This window comes from Ursus arctos, unplaced genomic scaffold, assembly GCF_023065955.2.
Source record: "Ursus arctos isolate Adak ecotype North America unplaced genomic scaffold, UrsArc2.0 scaffold_37, whole genome shotgun sequence".
Taxonomy (NCBI): domain Eukaryota; kingdom Metazoa; phylum Chordata; class Mammalia; order Carnivora; family Ursidae; genus Ursus; species Ursus arctos.
The window spans coordinates 23,744,628-23,764,173 of NW_026623053.1; positions in this window are offsets into that span (position 1 = coordinate 23,744,628).

The window sequence follows — 19,546 nt, forward strand, 5'->3', positions numbered from 1 at the left end:
GCTCAGTGGAGAGTCTGCTTCTCTCTCTCTCCCCCTCCCCACTGCTTGTTCTCTCTCTCTCTTAAATAAATAAATAAAATCTTTGAAGGAAAAAAAAAAAAGACAGACTATAACAAGTGCCGATGAGGATGTGGAGAAGCTAGAACACTCATACACTGCTGGTGGGAATGTTAAATGGTGCAGCCACTTTAGAAAACAGTTTGATGGTTCCTCAAAATGTTTAACATAGAATTACCATATGACCCAGTTATTTCCTCTCTTGGTATTTACCAAGAAGAAATTAAAATGCACGTCCACACAAAGACCTGTACACAAATGTTCATAGCATTAGTCACAATAGCCAAAAAGTGGAAACAAATCAAATGTCCATTAACTGATGAATGGATTTTAAAAATGTGGTATATTCATACAATAGAATATCATTTGATCATAAAAGAGAGTGAAATACTGGACCAAAAGAGTTAAGATGGTGGAATAGTAGGGGGACCCTGGGCTTGCCTTGACCCTTGAACACAGCTAGATCAACATCAAATCATTTTGAACAACTAGGAAATTGATTTGAGGATTAAAAAGCAATCTGCACAGGTGGAAGGAGAGAACATGGCAGATGTGAGGTTTGGAGACATAAATTGGGGGAGAGAAAAGCTGTGGTGCCAGGGAGAAGAGGGAGCCCTTTTCACAGAGAGACCTCAGGGAGAGAAGGGGAAAGCAAGAGACAGAGCAGCATGTAGGGTTCATGCAAGATGCTGTGGTGTGGGGAGCCCCTGGGTCTCACCAGAAGAGAAGGAACATTCTACTTCCTAGAGTACATTTGGAAGAGGTTATATTGCCTCTCTAAGGGTGAAGGACCTGTCAGGCACTACTGAGCTGCCACTCAACAGCAGGGGACAGAAGCGTGCACAGAAGGCAGGTAGTCTGGTCACAGCTTTTTGCTGTACTTCACCATAGACTCCAGGCACCTCTGTGGCTATGCAACAGCTTTTCTGGAAAAGAACAGTGCTGGGCACAGCACAGCGAGGATCTCCTCCAGGGGAGGAAAGTGGGTCTGTGCCTTGCTAGGTCCTTTAAGATTCGGAGCTTTAAATCCCAACCCAGAGATAAAACACAGGACAACTGTGGACCAGGCATGCCAACAACCTAGGCACAGACAGATTGAGGGCAGGGATCTGATGAGGGACTAGGACACAGGAGGGAATTGTTCACTTTTCTGTGAGGGCCTCCTGAACAGTGGTGGCTGGGAGTTCCCCTCCCGGACATGAGAGGGTGGGGATAATGCCATCTTCCACCCCTGCCCCCACCCGCCAGCATAGTCAGACTTCAGAGAGAAAGACACACTTCCAGTGGAGGCTGGAGTTGCTTACACCAAACCCCACCCCCGTACCTGGCAGGCACATCTTTACTAACTGAGCCAGTGCAATGGGCCTTTCTCTCAGAAGACTGACACGGGCCCCCTTCATTTTCCAAGTCTACTGAGCATAGAAGGCTCCAAAGTGTCGCTTTAGTTCTAGTGGAAATAGGACTAGGCCTTCTTTTTATTTTTTCTTATTTTTTATTTTTTTTACTTTTTTAATTTTCTTTTTTCTTTGGAATCAGGCTTATAGCTTTTTGTTCATTTGTTGCGTTGTAGGTTTATTTCCTGTTTTCATTTTCATCTTTTGGATCAGGCTTCCCTATATTTTTTTCTTCTTTCTTTTTATTTGGAATCAGTAATATCATTTTTTGCTTATCTGTTTGTTTGCTTTTTTATTCCTTTTCACTTTTCTTGAATCAGGCTTTTTTTTTTTCTTTAATCAGGCTTATCTTAACAAACAAATCAAAGCACACCTAGTCAAAAGTCCAAACACTCACCACTGCAAGCAAAGAGGAACTCTGAAGAGGACTGGCCTGTAGGAAGGACCAGTCAAAACACAACAGCAGAGTGCATACCACATACACCAGAAACACCTCCTTGAGCACCAGACCCTGGACAGTGTATGACTCCTTCTTAATATAGTATTATTCTCAGGAGCAGGAAACATAACAAGCTTTTACAAGATGCAAAAGACAGAAACCTAGACATAATGATAAGATTGAGGAATTCTCCACAAAAGAAAGATCAGGAAGAAATCACAGCCAGGGATTTATTCAAAACAGATATAAACAATATATCTGAACAAGAATTTAGAACAACAGTCATAAGAATACTAGCTGGGCTTGAAAGAAGCATAGAAGACACCAGAGAAACCCTGGCTGCAGACACTAAAGACCTAAAAGCCAGTCAGGCTGAAATAAAAAGTGCTATAACTGAGATGTGAAACCAACTGGATGTAATCACAATGGGGATGGAAGAAGCAGAGGAACACATAGGTGATATAGAAGATAAAATAATGGAAAATAATGAAGCTGAAAAGAAGAGGGAAAGAAAACAATTAGATTATGAACATAGACTTTGAGAATGCAGTGATTCCACAAAACACAGTAATATCTGTATCACAGGAGTCCCAGAAGAAAAGCAGGAAAAGGGGGCAGAAGGTTTATTTGAACAAATTATAGCTGAGCACATCTCTAATCTGGGAAGGAAAGAGGCATTCATATCCAAATGGCACAGAGAATTCCCTTCAAAATCAACAAAAACAGGTCAACACCAAGACATATCATAGTGAAACTTGGAAAATACAAAGAGAAAGAGAATTCTGAAAGCAGTTAGGGACAAAAAATCCTTAACCTACAAGGTTAGACACATAAAGTTAGCAGGATATGCAGAAATGTGGCAGGCCAGAAGAGAGTGGCATGATATATTCAACATGCTAAATGAGAAAAATATGCAGCCAAGAATACTATATCCAGCGAAGCTGCCATAGAATAGAAGGAGAGATACAGAGTTTCCAAGACAAGCAAAAACAAAAGGAGTTTGTTAACACTAAACCAGCACTGCAAGAAATAGTAAAGGGGACAGTTTGCGTGAGAAAGAGAGACAAAAAGCAATGAAGACTAGAAAGCAACAGCAACAATCTACAGGAAGAGCAACTTTACAGGTAATACAATGGCACTAAATTCAGATCTATCAATAATCACTCTGAATGTAAGTGGACTAAATGCTCTAATCAAAAGACATAGCTTATTAGAACGGATAAAAAAATGGTTATTAGAATGGATTAAAAAAACAGTCCTGCAAGAAATAATAAGGGGGGCTCTTTGAGGGGGGAAAAAAAGACCAAAAGCAACAAAGACTAGAAAAGAACTGAGAACATCAACAGAAACACCACCTCTATAGGTAACACAATGACACTAAATTTGTATCTTTCAATAATCACTCTGAATGTAAATGGACTAAATGCTCCAACCAAAGACATAGGGTATCAGAATGGATGAAAAACACAAGACCCACTGATATGCAGCTTACAAGAGACTAATTTTAGACTCAAAGACACCTCCAGATTGAAATTGAGGGGGTGGAGAACCATCTATCATGCTAATGGATATCAAAAGAAAGCTGGAGTGACCATACTCATACCGGACAAACTAGATTTTAAATCAAAGACTGTAATAAGAGATGAAGAAGGGCACTATATCACAATAAGGGGGTCTATCCAATAAGAATATCTAAAAATTGTGGATATTTATGCCCCCAACTTGGGAGCAGCCAAATATATAAATCAATTATTAAGAAACTTAAAGAAACATATTGATAATAACACAATAATAGTAGGGGACTTTAACACCCCATTTACAGCAACAGACTGATCATCTAAGCAAAAGATCAACAAGGAAACAATGACCTTGAATGACACACTGGACCACATGGACTGAACAGATATATTCAGAACATTTCATCCTATATCAGAACACACATTCTTTTCAAGTGTACGTGGAACATTCTCCAGAACAGATCACATACTGAGTCACAAATCAGGCCTCAACCAGTACAAAAAGATTGGGATCATACCATACACATTTTCAGACCACAACACTATGAAACTTGAAGTCACCCACAAGAAAAAAATTTGAAAAGACCACAAATACATGAAGGTTAAAGAACACCCTACTAAAGAATGAATGGGATAACGAGGAAATTAAAGAAGAAATAAAAAATACATGGAAGCAAACGAAAATGAAAACATGACAGCTGAAAACCTTTGGGGCACAGCAAAGGTGATCATAAGAGGGGAATATATAGTATTATAGGCCTTCCTCAAGAAACAGAAGTCTCAAATACACAACCTAACTTTACACCTAAAGGAGCTAGAAAAGGAACAGCAAGTGAAGCCTAAAGCCAGCAGAAGGGAAATAATAAAGATTAGAGCAGAAATAAATGATATAGAAACAAACAAACTAGGGGCACCTCGGTGGCAGAGCAGTTAAGCGTCTGCCTTCGGCTCAGGCGTGATCCCGGCGTTATGGGATCGAGCCCCACATCAGGCTCCTCTGCTGTGAGCCTGCTTCTTCCTCTCCCACTCCCCCTGCTTGTGTTCCCTCTCTCGCTGGCTATCTCTATCTCTGTCAAATAAATAAATAAAATCTTTAAAAAAACAAACAAACAAACAAACTAAAAAACAGTAGAACAGATCAACAAAACTAAGAGCTGGTTCTTTGAAAGAATTAACAAAATTGATAAACTCCTTGCCAGACTTATCAAAACAAAGAGAAAGGACCCAAACTAATAAAATCATGAATGAAAGAGGAGAGATCACAACCAACACCACAGAAATACAAACAACTAGAAGAGAATATTATGAGCAATTATATGCCAACAAATTAGGCAATCTGGAAGAAATGGATGCATTCCTAGAAACACAAAAACTACCAAAACTTAAAAAGGAAGAGATAGAAAACCTGAACAGACACACAACCAGCAAAGAAATAGAATCAGTAATCAAATATCTCCCAAATACATTTCTCAATTTCATAAAAGCCATCTATGAAAAGCCTACAGCAAATATTATTCTCAATGGGGAAGAGCTGGAAGCCTTTCCCTTAAGATCAGGAACACGACAAGGATGCCCACTCTCGCCACTATTATTCAACATAGTACTAGAAGTCCTTGCAACAGCAATCAGACAACAAAAACGGATCAAAGGTATCCAAATCGGCAGAGAAGAAGTCAAAATGTCTCTCTTCGCAGATGACATGATACTCTATATGGAAAACCCAAATGACTCCACTCCCAAACTACTAGAAGTTATAGAGCAATTCAGTAATGTGGCGGGATACAAAATCAATACTCAGAAATCAGTTGCATTTCTATACACGAATAATGAGACTGCAGAAAGAGAAATTAGGGAATCCATCCCATTTACAATAGCACCAAAAACCATACGTTACCTTGGAATTAACTTAACCAGAGACGTAAAGGACCTATATTCTAGAAACTATAAATCACTCTTGAAAGACATTGAGGAAGGCATAAAAAGATGGAAAAATATTCCATGCTCATGGATCGGAAGAATTAACATAGTTAAAATGTCCATGCTACCCAGAGCAATCTACACTTTCAGTGCTATCCCGATCAAAATACCGAGGACATTTTTCAAAGAACTGGAACAAATAGTCCTTAAATTTGTATGGAAACAGAAAAGGCCCCGAATCTCCAAGGAACTGTTGAAAAGGAAAAACAAAGCTGGGGGCATCACAATGCCGGATTTCGAACTGTACTACAAAGCTGTGATCACAAAGACAGCATGGTACTGGCAAAAAAACAGACACATAGACCAATGGAACAGAATAGAGAACCCAGAAATGGACCCTCGGCTCTTTGGGCAACTAATCTTTGATAAAGCAGGAAAAAACATCCGGTGGGAAAAAGACAGTCTCTTCAATAAATGGTGCCGGGAAAATTGGACAGCTACATGCAAAAGAATGAAACTTGACCACTCTCTCACACCATACACAAAAATAAACTCCAAATGGATGAAAGACCTCGATGTGAGACAGGAATCCATCAAAATTCTAGAGGAGAACATAGGCAGCAACCTCTATGACATCGGCCAAAGCAACATTTTTCATGACACATCTCCAAAGGCAAGAGAAACAAAAGATAAAATGAACTTATGGGACTTCATCAAGATAAAAAGCTTCTGCACAGCCAAGGAAATAGTCAACAAAACTAAGAGGAAGCCCACGGAATGGGAGAATATATTTGCAAATGACACTACAGATAAAGGACTGGTATCCAAGATCTACAAAGAACTTCTCAAACTCAATACACGAGAAACAAACAAATCAAAAAATGGGCACAAGATATGAACAGACACTTTTCCAATGAAGACATACAAATGGCTAACAGACACATGAAAAAATGTTCAAAATCATTAGCCATCAGGGAAATTCAAATCAAAACCACACTGAGATACCACCTTACGCCAGTTAGAATGGCAAAAATAGACAAGGCAAGAAACAACAATTGTTGGAGAGGATGTGGAGAAAGGGGATCCCTCCTACATTGTTGGTGGGAATGCAAGTTGGTACAGCCACTCTGGAAAACAGTGTGGAGGTCCCTTAAAAAGTTAAAAATTGAGCTACCCTATGATCCAGCCATTGCACTACTGGGTGTTTACCCCAAAGATACAGACGTAGTGAAGAGAAGGGCCATATGCACCCCAATGTTCATAGCAGCAATGTCCACAATAGCTAAATCGTGGAAGGAGCCGAGATGCCCTTCAACAGATGACTGGATTAAGAAGGTGTGGTCCATATATACAATGGAATATTACTCAGCTATCAGAAAGAACGATTTCTCAACATTTGCTGCAACATGGGCGGCACTGGAGGAGATAATGCTAAGTGAAATAAGTCAAGCAGAGAAAGACAACTATCATATGATTTCTCTCATCTATGGAACATAAGAACTAGGAAGATCGGTAGGGGAAGAAAGGGATAAAGAAAGGGGGGGTAATCAGAAGGGGGAATGAAACATGAGAGACTATGGACTATGAGAAACAAACTGAGGGCCTCAGAGGGGAGGGGGGTGGGGGAATGGGATAGACTGGTGATGGGTAGTAAGGAGGGCACGTATTGCATGGTGCACTGGGTGTTATACGCAACTAACGAATCATCGAGCTTTACATCGGAAACCGGGGATGTACTGTATGGTGATTAACATAATATAATAAAAAATCATTAATTAAATTTAATAAATAAATAAATAAATAAATAAATAAATAAATCCTAACTCTGGGGAAAAAAACAAAAGAAAGAAAAAAAAATCTCCCAAAAAACCAGAGTCCAGGGCCAGATGGCCTCCCAGTGGAATTCAATGAAACATTTAAAGAATTAATACCTATTCTTCTGAAACTGTTTCAAAAAATAGAAATGGAAGGAAAACTTCCAAACTCATTCTATGAAGCCAGCATTACCTTGATCCCAAAACCACATAAAGACCCCACTAAAAAGGAAACTTACAGACCAATGTCCCTGATGAACATGGATACAAAAATTCTCAACAAGAAACTAGCTAATTGGATCTAACAGTACATTAAAAGGATTATTCACCATGATCAAGCAGGATTTATTCCCCGCTGCAGGGGTGATTCAATATCTGCAAATCAATCAACATGATACACCACATTAACAAAAGAAAGGATAAGAACCATATGATCCTGTGAAAAGATGCAGAAAAAGCATTGACAAAATACAACATGCTTTCTTGATTAAAACCCTCAAGAAAGTAGGGATAGAAGAAACATATTTCAATATCATAAAGGCCATATGCAAAAGACCCACAGCTAATATCATCCTCAATGAGGAAAAGCTCTCAGTTTTTTTCCCCCTCTAAGGTCAGGAACATGACAGGGATGTCCACTCTCACTATAAATATTTAACATAGGACTAGAAGTCCTCGCCTCAGCAATCAGACAATAAAAGGCATCTGAATCAGCAAGGAAGAAGTCAAACTTCCACTTTTCACAAACATGATACTCTACGTAGAAAACCTGAAAGACTCCACCAAAAAATTACTAGAACTTGTACAGGAATTCAGCAATGTGGCAGGATATAGGATCAGTGCACAGAAATCAGTTGTATTTTTATATACTAACAATGAGACAGAAGAAAGAGAAATTAAGGAATCAATCCCATTTGTAATTGCACCAAAAACCATGATACCCAGGAATAAACCTAACCAAATAGGTAAAGGATCTGTATGCTTAAAACTACAGGACACTTATGAAATAAATTGAAGACACAAAGAAATGGAAAAACATTCCATGCTCATGGATTGGAAGAACAAACATTGTTAAAATATCTATACTGCCCAAAGCAATCTACACATTCAGTGCAATCCTGATCAAAATGACACCAGCCTTTTTCACAGAACTAGAACAACTAATCCTAAAATTTGTATGGAACAAGAAAAGACCCTGAATACCCAAAGTAATGTTGAAAAAGAAAAGCAAAGCAGGAGGCATTACAATCCCAGACTTCAAGCTGTATTACAAAGATGTAATCATCAAGACAGTATGTACTGGCATAAAAACAGACACATAAATCAATGGAACAGAAGAGATAACCCAGATATGGACCCACAACTATATGGTCAACTAATCTTGGTCAACGAATCTTCAACAAAGGAAAGACTATCCAATGGAAAAAAGTCTCTTCAAGAAATGGTGCTGGGAAAACAGGACAGCAACATGTAGAAGAATGAAACTGCACCACTTTCTTTTTTAGATTTTTTTTTTAAGATTTTATTTATTTATTTGACAGAGAGAGAGACAGCCAGCGAGAGGGGGAGCACAAGCAAGGGGAGTGGGAGAGGAAGAAGCAGGCTCCTAGCGGAGGAGCCTGACGTGGGGCTCAATCCCAGAACGCCAGGATCACGCCCTGAGCCGAAGGCAGGCGCTTAACCGCTATGCCACCCAGGCGCCCCGAAACTGCACCACTTTCTTACCGCATACACAAAAATAAATTCAAGATGGATGAAAGACCTAAATATAAGACAGGAAACCATCAAAATCTTAGAGGGGAACACAGGCAGCAACCTCTCTGACCTTGGCTGCAGCAACTGCTTACTAGACTTGTTTCTGAGGAAAGGGAAACAGAAGCAAAAATGAACTATTGGGGCTACATCAAAATAAAAAACTTCTGCACAGTAAAGGAAACAATCAACAAAACTAAAAGGTAACTGATAGAATGGGAGAAGATATTTGCAAATGACATATCGGAAAAAGAGCTAGTATCCAGAATCTATGAAGAACTCACCAAAATCAACACCCCAAAACTAAATAATCCAGTTAAGAATGGGCAGAAGACATGAACAGACACTTCTTCAAAGAAGACATATAGATTGCTAACAGACACATGAAAAAATGCTCAATATCACTCATCATCAGGGAAACACAAATCAAAACCACAATGCAGATACCACCTCATATCTGTCAGAATGGCTAAAATTAACAACTCAGGACTCAGGAAACAACAGATGTCAGCAAGGATGCAGAGAAGGGGGAACATTTTGCACTGTTGGTGGGAACGCAAACTGGTGCAGCTACTCTGGGAAACAATATAGAGGTTCTTCAAATAGTTAAAAATAGAACTACCCTACCACCCAGCAATTGCCCTATTGGGTATTTATCCAGAAGATACAAAAATGATGATTCAAAGGGACACATACACCTCAATATTTACAGCAGTATTATCACAATTGCCAAATTATGGAAAGAGCCCAAATGTCCATCAACAATGAATGGATAAAGAAGAAGTAGACTATATATATATACACACACACTGCATTTATACACATACACACACACACAAACACACATTGTGTATACACACACACGCACACACACACACAGACACACAGACACACACACACACACACACACACACACACACACACACACACAGGAATATTACTCAGCCAGCAAAAATGAAATCTTGCCATTTGCAACAATGTAAATGGAACTAGAATGTATTATGCTAAGCAAAGTAAGTCAGTCAGAGAATGACAAAAACCATATGATTTTACTCATATGTGGAATTTAAGAAACCAAACAGATAAACATAGGGAAGGGAAGGAAAAATAAGATAAAAACAGAAAGGGAGGCAAACCATAAGTTAATTTTATCTGTAGAGAACAAACGGAGGGTTGCTGGAGGAGAGGTGGGTGGGGAATGGGCTAAATGGGTGATGGGCATTAAGGGGGGCACTTGTGATGAGCAAGGAGTTTATACGTAAGTGGTGAATCACTGAATTCTACTCCTGAAACCAATACCACACTACATATTAACTTGAATTTAAGTTTTAAAAAAAGAATGAAATACTGATTCACACAAGTGAATATTAAAAATATAATTCTTACTGAAAGCAACAAAACACAGAAGGCCACATATATGACTCCATTTATATTAAATATCCAGAATAGGCAAATCATACTATAGAGACAGAGAGTAGATTAGTGGATGCCAGGGGCTGGGAGAGAGGAGAATGGGAACTGACTGCTAATAGATAAAAAGTTTTTTTTTTTTAATTGTGGTAAAATACGCATTAATTATCTATCTTCAAGAGCACAGTTCAGTAGCATTAAGTACACTCACAATGGTGCAACCATCACCACCACCCATCTCCAGAACTCTTTCCATCTTGCAAAATTGAAACTTTGCTACCCATTAAAAACTAACTCATCTTTTCCCCTTCCCCCCAGTGCCTGGAAACCACCATTCTACTTTCTGTTTTTATGAATTCAACTATTCCAGGTACCTCATATAAGTGGAATTATCCAGTATGTCTTTTTGTAACTGGCTTATTTCACTTTGCATAATGTCCTCAAGGTTCATCCATGTTGCAGCAGGTGTCAGAATTTATTGCCTTTTTAAGGCTGAAAACAATTCCATTGTATGTATATACCATATTTTGTTCATATATTCATGTATTCATGGACACTTGGGTTGCTCCCACCTTTGGCTATTGTGAATAATGCTGCTGTGAACATGAATGCATAAATACCTCTTCAAGACCCTGATTTCAATTCTTTTGGGTATATACCCAGAAGTAGAATTGCTGGATCATATCAGATGCGTTTTATTTAAGATGATGAAAATGTTCTGGAGTTATATAGTGGTTATGGCTGCAAATTCTGTGAATATACAAAAACCACTGAACTATATAGTTTTTTAAAAAAAGAGAGAGATTATGTTTATCTTTTGTAAGAAAGATATACAGATGCTCATGCATTTGCTATTTAATTATAATTCAAGGGAGACAGTTTATCCACTAAATTCAACAAACAAAAAAATGCTTTGGTTTTATAAATAGTAGGCTAACGAGAAAAGAAGGAAATGGGGAAGGGACAGAGAGAGAAGGAACAAGAAAAAAATTTTAAGAGGGAAAAAGAAAAATAAAAAGGGACATGGGTCCACGTGTAAATTTGGGTTAAAGTGTAAACATCCCAAATCCTCTCTGTCCTGCCAAATTCTTATCTCCCCACTACACCACCCCTACCATAACTAACTCAGCCCTCTTTCTCATCTCAGATTCGCTTTTCACATAAGCATGTGAATCCAAGATAAAGTACTCATGTTATGATCTCTGATTCACTTAACTTATAGACATCAAAGGAAATTATCATCTATTAAGTAGAACAGTTCACTAGAAAGAAACCTGATTTAGGAGTCAGAAAACTTGGGTTCAATTCATCTATTTTCCAATCACATATGCTGTCAAGTGGAAGTTCTGAGAATAGTGCCTGTGGTTGAAAAACTCTGAATTTCTCATCATATTAGTAGTAATTGATTTAAAGATCTAATAAAAGGCATTGAGAATTCAAAATAGCATCTATGGTTCACGTTGAGATGTGCCAACTATGAAATGCTATGAAATCAATACAACCTTGAAAGTGAAACTGCAGTTGGCTAAAAAAAATGAAGAGATTTCCATGACAGCTGTGCTAGGTGATAAAGATGCAGAGGTCACACATTTAGTGACCTGTTGAACACGAAATAAAGACATGAACCACTCCTCCTTAACAGACAATGGACTTTAACTTTTTAACTCATTTCCTAAGAAATATATTATGGACTCTTAATCTGTGCTATTATTTCCACTGAACTAACATAGGACTCTCCCAGTTCCATTGTTTACATTCTAAGCATAGTCTTAAAGATCATGTGAAGGATGTGTCAACTAAAAAAAAAAAAAAAAAAAAAAAAAAAATTAACATTTCCCTAGTTGTGTTTCACTAATTTAAGATCTTGATGCTATTGTTGTTGATTCTATAGAATCTATGTTTTTTTATATATACAGCAAAAAAGGTGAGGGGGTTAAAGAACAAGAGAAGATGAAAATGAGTAACTGAAGAGAAACTCCAGATCTTACTTGCTCTCCTAAATTTTTGTTTTTATCATCCTTATTATTCACTACTCACATTTCCAGAATGCCAGTTATGCAAGAGGCTTGCTGGACTTTGGGATTCAAAGGAAAGAATTATTAGAACCTCTGATTACATTAAGTTCTCATTCTAGCGTGGCAATAACTAGCAGGAACTGAGTTGCGGTCGCCCTCTAGATGGACCCTGAGCTCTCTAGTTGACATATTTTCACTTGACTCATTTTCTTCATTTATGTTCCCTGCTTGACCACTGTTGGATTTGTCTATCAAACTGAGACTTGAGAAACTCCACCCCACTGCTTCCAATGTGGCCAAGAGAATGAATGAGACCAGAACCAAGACAAACCCATTGGGTTTAAAGGCTTGGAGGACCTTGGTGAGTGAGTGTGTGTGTGTATGTAAAATTTTTTTGAGAATTGGGCCCAGCGGCTAGATAGGAGTGGGTTTAGGAGTTTGGGAAATGTATGGGATTGAGTAATATCTGCCTCCTCCCTCTCCAATTCATGTCCACCTGGAATTTGTGAATATGACCTTGTTTGGAAATAGTCTTTGTAGATGCAGTGAAGTTAAGATGAGATCATACTAGATTAGGTAAACCCGAATCCATGGCACTTGTCCTTATGCAGAGGAAAATTTGGACACAGAGAGACATTAGAGAGGAAAACACCATGTGAAGTCAGAAATGGAGATTAAAACAGCACACCTACAAGCCAAAAAATACCAAGGATTCCTGGCAACCACCAGGTTCTAGGAAGAAAAGGAAGGATTCTTCCCTAGAGCATTCAGAGGGAGCACAGCTACGCTGACATCTTGATTTTGGACACCAAGCTTTTAGAACCACAGGAACGTGGATTTCTGTTGTTTTAAACTACCAAGTGTGTGGTACTGTGTTACAGCAGCCCTAGGGAGCTAATATATGGAGTGAGGAAACAGAAACTGTGAGTATAGAGTTCTTTAAAGAAGTTTGGCTACATGTGGAAGAAAAAGATACGGTGCGACCTGGAAAGGAGGAATTGAAAATTGAGACGTAACATTTGGACATTGTGTGCCTTTTTCCAGAACTTCTTGGCTGTTGTAGTACAGATACGGAGAAATGGAGAGTAGGGTCTACTTAAGCTTGGAATTTTGTCAAGCAGTTATGACGGGAGAGACAACAGATGAAAGAATTTACAGATTCATGGGACTACTACTAAAGTGAAGAACTCTGGATTCAAAGCTGGCTGAGGAAAGAAAAAAATAGGTGGCAGTGGTAGGTGGGGTTTGATGGATTAAGAGAAAGTAAAGGAGTCAAAGAACTAGAAATTCCCATTATTCCAGTGTAATGAACTGAACCCTGTCCTTGCAAAATCTGTATGTTGAAGCTCTAACCACCAATTTGACTGTATTTGGAGATAGGGTCTTTTAGGAGATAATTAAGGTTAAGTGAGATCCTATGGGTGGGGCCCCTACCCAATAGAACTGGTGTCCTTACAAGAAGAGTAGAGACACCAGAGCTCCTAATCCCACTCCTATCTAGTTGCTGGGCCCAACTCTCAAAATACTATGTTATGATGTTATGTTATGTTATGTTATGTTATGTTATGTTATGTTATACTAATTATTCTATTTATTATATTAGATCAGTATCACCAATGACCTCCAAGCCTCTAAACCCAATATGTTTGTCTCAGTTCTGGTCTGAGACTAGTATACTGCATACACTGTGATCTTTCCAAAAGACAGAATTGCTCATGCACCCATACTTCCCTTCTCCCTCTAGTCACTTCAGTAAGCTTTCGATGTTTCCAAAATCCATAACATAGACTACAAAGCCCATGCATGCAAGCCCCTACACTCTCACCCCCGTATCTCCTCATAGTCCCCCTCTCTCAAGGCATTTTCCAGTCACGCTCGCAATGACCTTCTTTCAGGTCTTTAAATGAACTTATTAGCTTCCATCATGGGACCTCTGCACATGCTGACAGTTCCTCCTTCCATCTACAAGCTCCTCTCCTTACTCTTTTCCCTAGTTAACCCTACCTATTTTTTAATTTTAGCTCAAGCACCATTTATTCAGTAAGCATTCAAGACCCAGTCTAAGTCTTTGTTTTTACTCTCATAAAAATATATGCCTTTGCTTATGAGCCCTACCTCAGTTTGTAAATAAATATTCTTTAGGATGATTATGTGACTAATGTCTGTCTCCCCTACTAAGAGAGAGTTCCATTTATTCAACACCATGAAGTCTTTGGCAGCAGGGCCAATGCATATTTTTTATCATCTTTGATTTCTATTGCTTAGTATAGTATGTGGCACATTACAGGCACTCAATAAGTATTTGTTGAATAAGTAAAAGCCTATATTCTTTCTAAATCAAACTGCCTTGTCCATAGCTACTAAGAAAGAGGCAAGCAACCATAATCCCGGCACGCTACCTAGCATGGCTGACTAGACCAAAAGGAGTACATCTTTATTAACTACCTTTTGCTGTGCAGTGAACTATTCTAAAACTCATTGGCTTAAAACAACAGGCACTTATTTAGCTCCTGATTAAACAGGACAGCAAATTGTGCTGAAACAGACTGCTTGATCTGGCTGATCTGGACCAGCTTGGTTGATCCTGGTTAGGCTCACACATGCATTTGCAGTAAACTTTCAGCTGACTAGCTAGTCTAAAGTAGCTTATTTTTGTCCACCTGGTCTCTCAACCTCCAGCAGCCTAGCCAAGACATATTCACACGTCAGATTTTCAAGACAAATAGAAGGACTTAAGGGTCCAAAGGACCAAGCATGCAACTGCATATCACTTCTCTTTCCTTCTACTGACCAAGCAAGTCACAAAGGCAGCCCAGATTCAAGGATAGAAAAAAGGACTCCATCTCTTGATGGGAAAGTTTACAAAATTACATAGCAAGTGTCTGGTTGCAGGGAACTGTGACTCTTTTTGCAATCTATCATAACATCTATTTAACAGGCAATGGCTTACAGCATGATAATATGGAACACAAATGTGAGCTAGGACAATAAGAACCTTACTCTCAGGAAGTAGAATGCAGAGACAAAAGAAGACTGAGCAATGCAGGGTGAGAGCTAAGGTTGAAAGAGTAACTACAACAGTCCCCATCCTAGCCAAAGATAAAAGGAACTAAAGCTCTGAGTAAGCAGAGGCAGTCGGTAGAGGAAGAATGGCTCAGGCCTCAGAGTGATGCAAAAATGCCATGGGAGAGACCCTGGGAAAGGTGGAGAAAGCAGCTAAAAACTAGAGCAGCTTTAGTTCCACTCCACCTTTCCCTGCCAGCTCTAGTCCAAACAAAGCCCTACAACAGGCCCCATACTCATTCAGGCTGAGTTCTTTGTAACTAAAAGTCTAACCAAATATGTGTATGAGAAATATATGTACAACCCTTTTCTTTTTCCTTCTTTCTAAATAGAACTATGCTACCTGCTCACCTACTTTTTCAAAAGAGAGGAAAAAAAAAAAGATGTTTCTTTGAATGCATGAATGAATTTTGTGATTGGGAGAAGCAAGAGTTTAATAGCACAAGCTTTGAAATAGCACAGTACACCAAATGGATGCAAGTGAGAAAATAAGGTTAATTTTCAGGAAAGAAAATTCCATGAATTTTCTTATATTCATGGTCAACTTTCACTCCGTAAGAGGGTCAATGTGTATACACAGGTGTGCAGGAGGCACCCTTTTTTGGTCCATCTTACTATTCTCCAGTGTTTTCCATTTGAGAACCACTGATATGATGAAACACGAGCTTCATTACAAGTTGTAAACATTGCAATATGCATGAAGAAAATCATATTACAAGCTAAATATTACCCATTTGGATTTGCAGCCAAGTTACAGTCCACTAAATCCTAAGTACTTTTTTTTTCCCAGCCAAAGCTATATTGCATTTCAACTCTCTTGTTAGAAACTGATGCTAGGAATTGACAAGATAATAGGATGGAGAAAGTTTTCAGATCTCATTTACAGCAGATGGGAGAAGGGTCAGTTTCCTGGGTAATGAAGCATTGTCTGGTTGCCCCTAAATCACTCCAAACTCTGCCTGGTCCCAAGAGGCTTAGAACGCATCTGCATTATCACTATCCTTCAGAGCATTATTCTAACACCTTAAAAAAGAAAAGTTCTAATAAATGATCTGAGAATTGGGAGACACAAATGCCAAACTTCAAATTTTGGTTTAAAAAAATAATCTACAGTCCTTCTTGTAAGTATTGCAAGGAATCCTTGTAATTCATGGAAAAAGCTTTTAATTTATATCTAGACCTTTTTGTCTAATTTGTTCTTTCTCAAACTAATATGTCTTGAAGGCTCCCATTGACTACTTGTTGCTAACAAAACATAGAGGAAAATAAAAGGGCACTGTTTCTGCCTCTCATTCCAATTCTACCTTAATGGCTCCACTCCTCAGTCTACAAATACTTTCCTTCCACCCTTACCTTACAGAAGAGAGCCTGATCCTGTGAGTTATGTTTGGCTTTCCTGGGAACACAGGGAACATAATGGTAAGGATTAACAAAGGAGAATGTAGTCCTTAATATTTATCTTTTAATTTCAGCATCAAATATCTGTCTTTAGCCCTCATGCTTGTTTCAGTTAAATCCCCACAGTGTCCCCTGCCACACTGACAGACAGAAGGCTCTTACGGAGTTCCCAGGACTTCTGGAACACTTCATATACTGTGATGGGCACCTAGATAAGTGACTCGCTTATCAGATTCACCAGTATCCATCAATATAAGGAGAAACAGTATCTATCTGCAAGCATCATTACATTCCAGACAGAATGTCAGTAAAAACCATATGAATTCGTCCAGAAATTTCCACTCTCCAAAAATTCACACAGGCCCAAAACCCTTTTACTTAGCCCTTCCAAGCCTTTATATCTTATAGCAATAAAAATCAAGAGCCTGAATACTGTATAACTACCATTGTGAGCCATATTTTACATGTTATTAAATCTCTGACTTGCATCAGCTTGATTTATTTGCGTCCTGGTCTGTGAGCCTGGGCTAATTTATAGTGATTAATTCATCGTTCATGTCCTCATTGATTCTGAAAAGCTATCTCTCCTCCCTGATAGTTTATTCCATACCAGCTCACATGATCTCTCTTTGCATGAACATTCTTTCGGGTTCTTTACAGATTTGTGTGTATGACCAGAAAAAAGAAAAATGATTTTAAGAGAGACCAAAGTAACATGTTCAGCCCTGATACAGTGGAGGAAAAGATTTATATACATACAGACATACATACATACACACATGTGAGATCTATTAGACTTAAGGTATGAAGCATACGAGAGAGAATATTCACTTTCTCTTTGTTAAAAGAAAGCCTTTAGTAAAGCTGACTCAAATTTAACTCTTCAGTTCCATTCCTACCACACAGTATAATAGTAACTACTATGTAATGTGTATGGAACTACTAATTCTATTATAAACTTTGTAACATTTCCATATTCATGGTTTCTCCGTTTTTAATATCCCCTATTTATTACCACATATTTATCAGCAGAAAAGTTCTAAAAATAAAAATCCTTGTTGCCTGTGTTCTGACACAGTAAGAAAGTATGCAGCTGGGGACTGAGACCCATCTCCCCATCACAGTATTCAAAGTGCGGGGTTGGGTAGTGATAGCTCCTGAGAAGAGAAAGAGCAGAGGCACTCCTGGAGCCTGCCCAGATCAGGAGCAACCAGGCTGGGCTCTAGGACTCAAATGGGAAGGTCTGTGCAGTATTCTCCAATAGCTGAGTTCAGTATTTTATTCACAACATTCTTTTCTTAATTATCTCAGAACCAGAAGCACCGACCAGCAGGTTGTCCTGAGAAGAGAGCTATAATGAATGTATTCTTAAGATTGAGAGGAGGAACTTAGTGTCTTCCTAGCACACTTGCGGGCTGAGCGCTGTTTGGGTTTTGGTGGGGAGGGCTTTGGGGGGCATTTTAGCTTGTTTTGTTTATATGCTTTGGTTTGGTTTGGATTAGATTTAGATTTGGGTTGATTTGGTTTGAGCAACAGTTTTAAATCTGTTTTTTCACTTCTTATAATATGCAAACCACTCCACAGATTTGTTTCCAACTTTCTTGCTATCCTCTCGATTTTTTTCTCTTTCCTCTTACCTATCTTTTCTGCCAATTCTCAAAATCCATTATGATTATAAATATACTTTACATTTACATGGCATTTAGTATATAAAGTACTCACCCATGTCATATTCATTTAAACCTTACAATAACCTTATGCAATGTATATCATTATCACCATTTTACAAATTTTTTAAAAAATGGTGTTAAACCCAAATTCTTTCTTTTCAGATCTAGTAACATTAACCATTCCTGGGTGCTTGCAATATGCAAGGCTTTGTGCTAGTTGCTATATCTGCACTCAGTTCTCCAACAGGCCAGTGTGGTAGGGATTGCTAATTCTCCTTAAGCTACAGATGAGAAAAATACATGCTCTATCAAGATTAAGCAACTTGCCCAGAGTCACACAGCTAGTAACTGGCACGGCCAAAATTTCCCAAGGTTACATAACTGCTGAACACCAGAGCACAGCACTAGAACTTAGGCTTTCTAATTCTGAAAAGGGGCCCATCTACAGTTCTTTTGTTTCCACCTCAAGCTCTGTATCATGGCAAAACATATTTGGTTGTTCCCTCTGTTCAAATATTCTAAATAAAAAGTGTTGGAAGGCATCATAATAAAAGGAAGTATGTTTCTCCAGAGGTTATGCTTCGCACACCCCCCAAGACAGAGTAGAAAGAGTTAAAAGACCCCACTCAAGCTGACTCATTCCATAATTTATCTAGTGCTATAAAAATCAAAGACTTCTTCAGTTTCCTGGCAGCTTCGCTGTCTTAAAGGTGAAATGCCCTCAGGGTCCATAAATAGGTTTTGTTTTTTTGGAGTGCTCAATGTTCCAAAGTGTTTTTTATCTTTAAAATATTAAGTAAACACTGCAAGGTACTTAAATGGGCTCTGGGGGTGTCTCTGGTTTGATTCTGGCCCTTCAGCAAAGCTACTGAAGTATAGATCTGGAGAACTAATCAAAAGAAAACTAAATTCGCAGCTTTCTTTAAATATTTCATAGCATAACGTTTTAGTGTTTCACCTGCCTGCTGTCTCTGCTGGTTTATGAGCAGCTGTCCTGAGAGCATGGACTGTGCTGCCCACACGGACACCTCGACCACACAAGGATGACCCAGCAGCTGGGGACTGGCCAGAGAGAGGAAGGCAACAGCACCTGCCTGCTG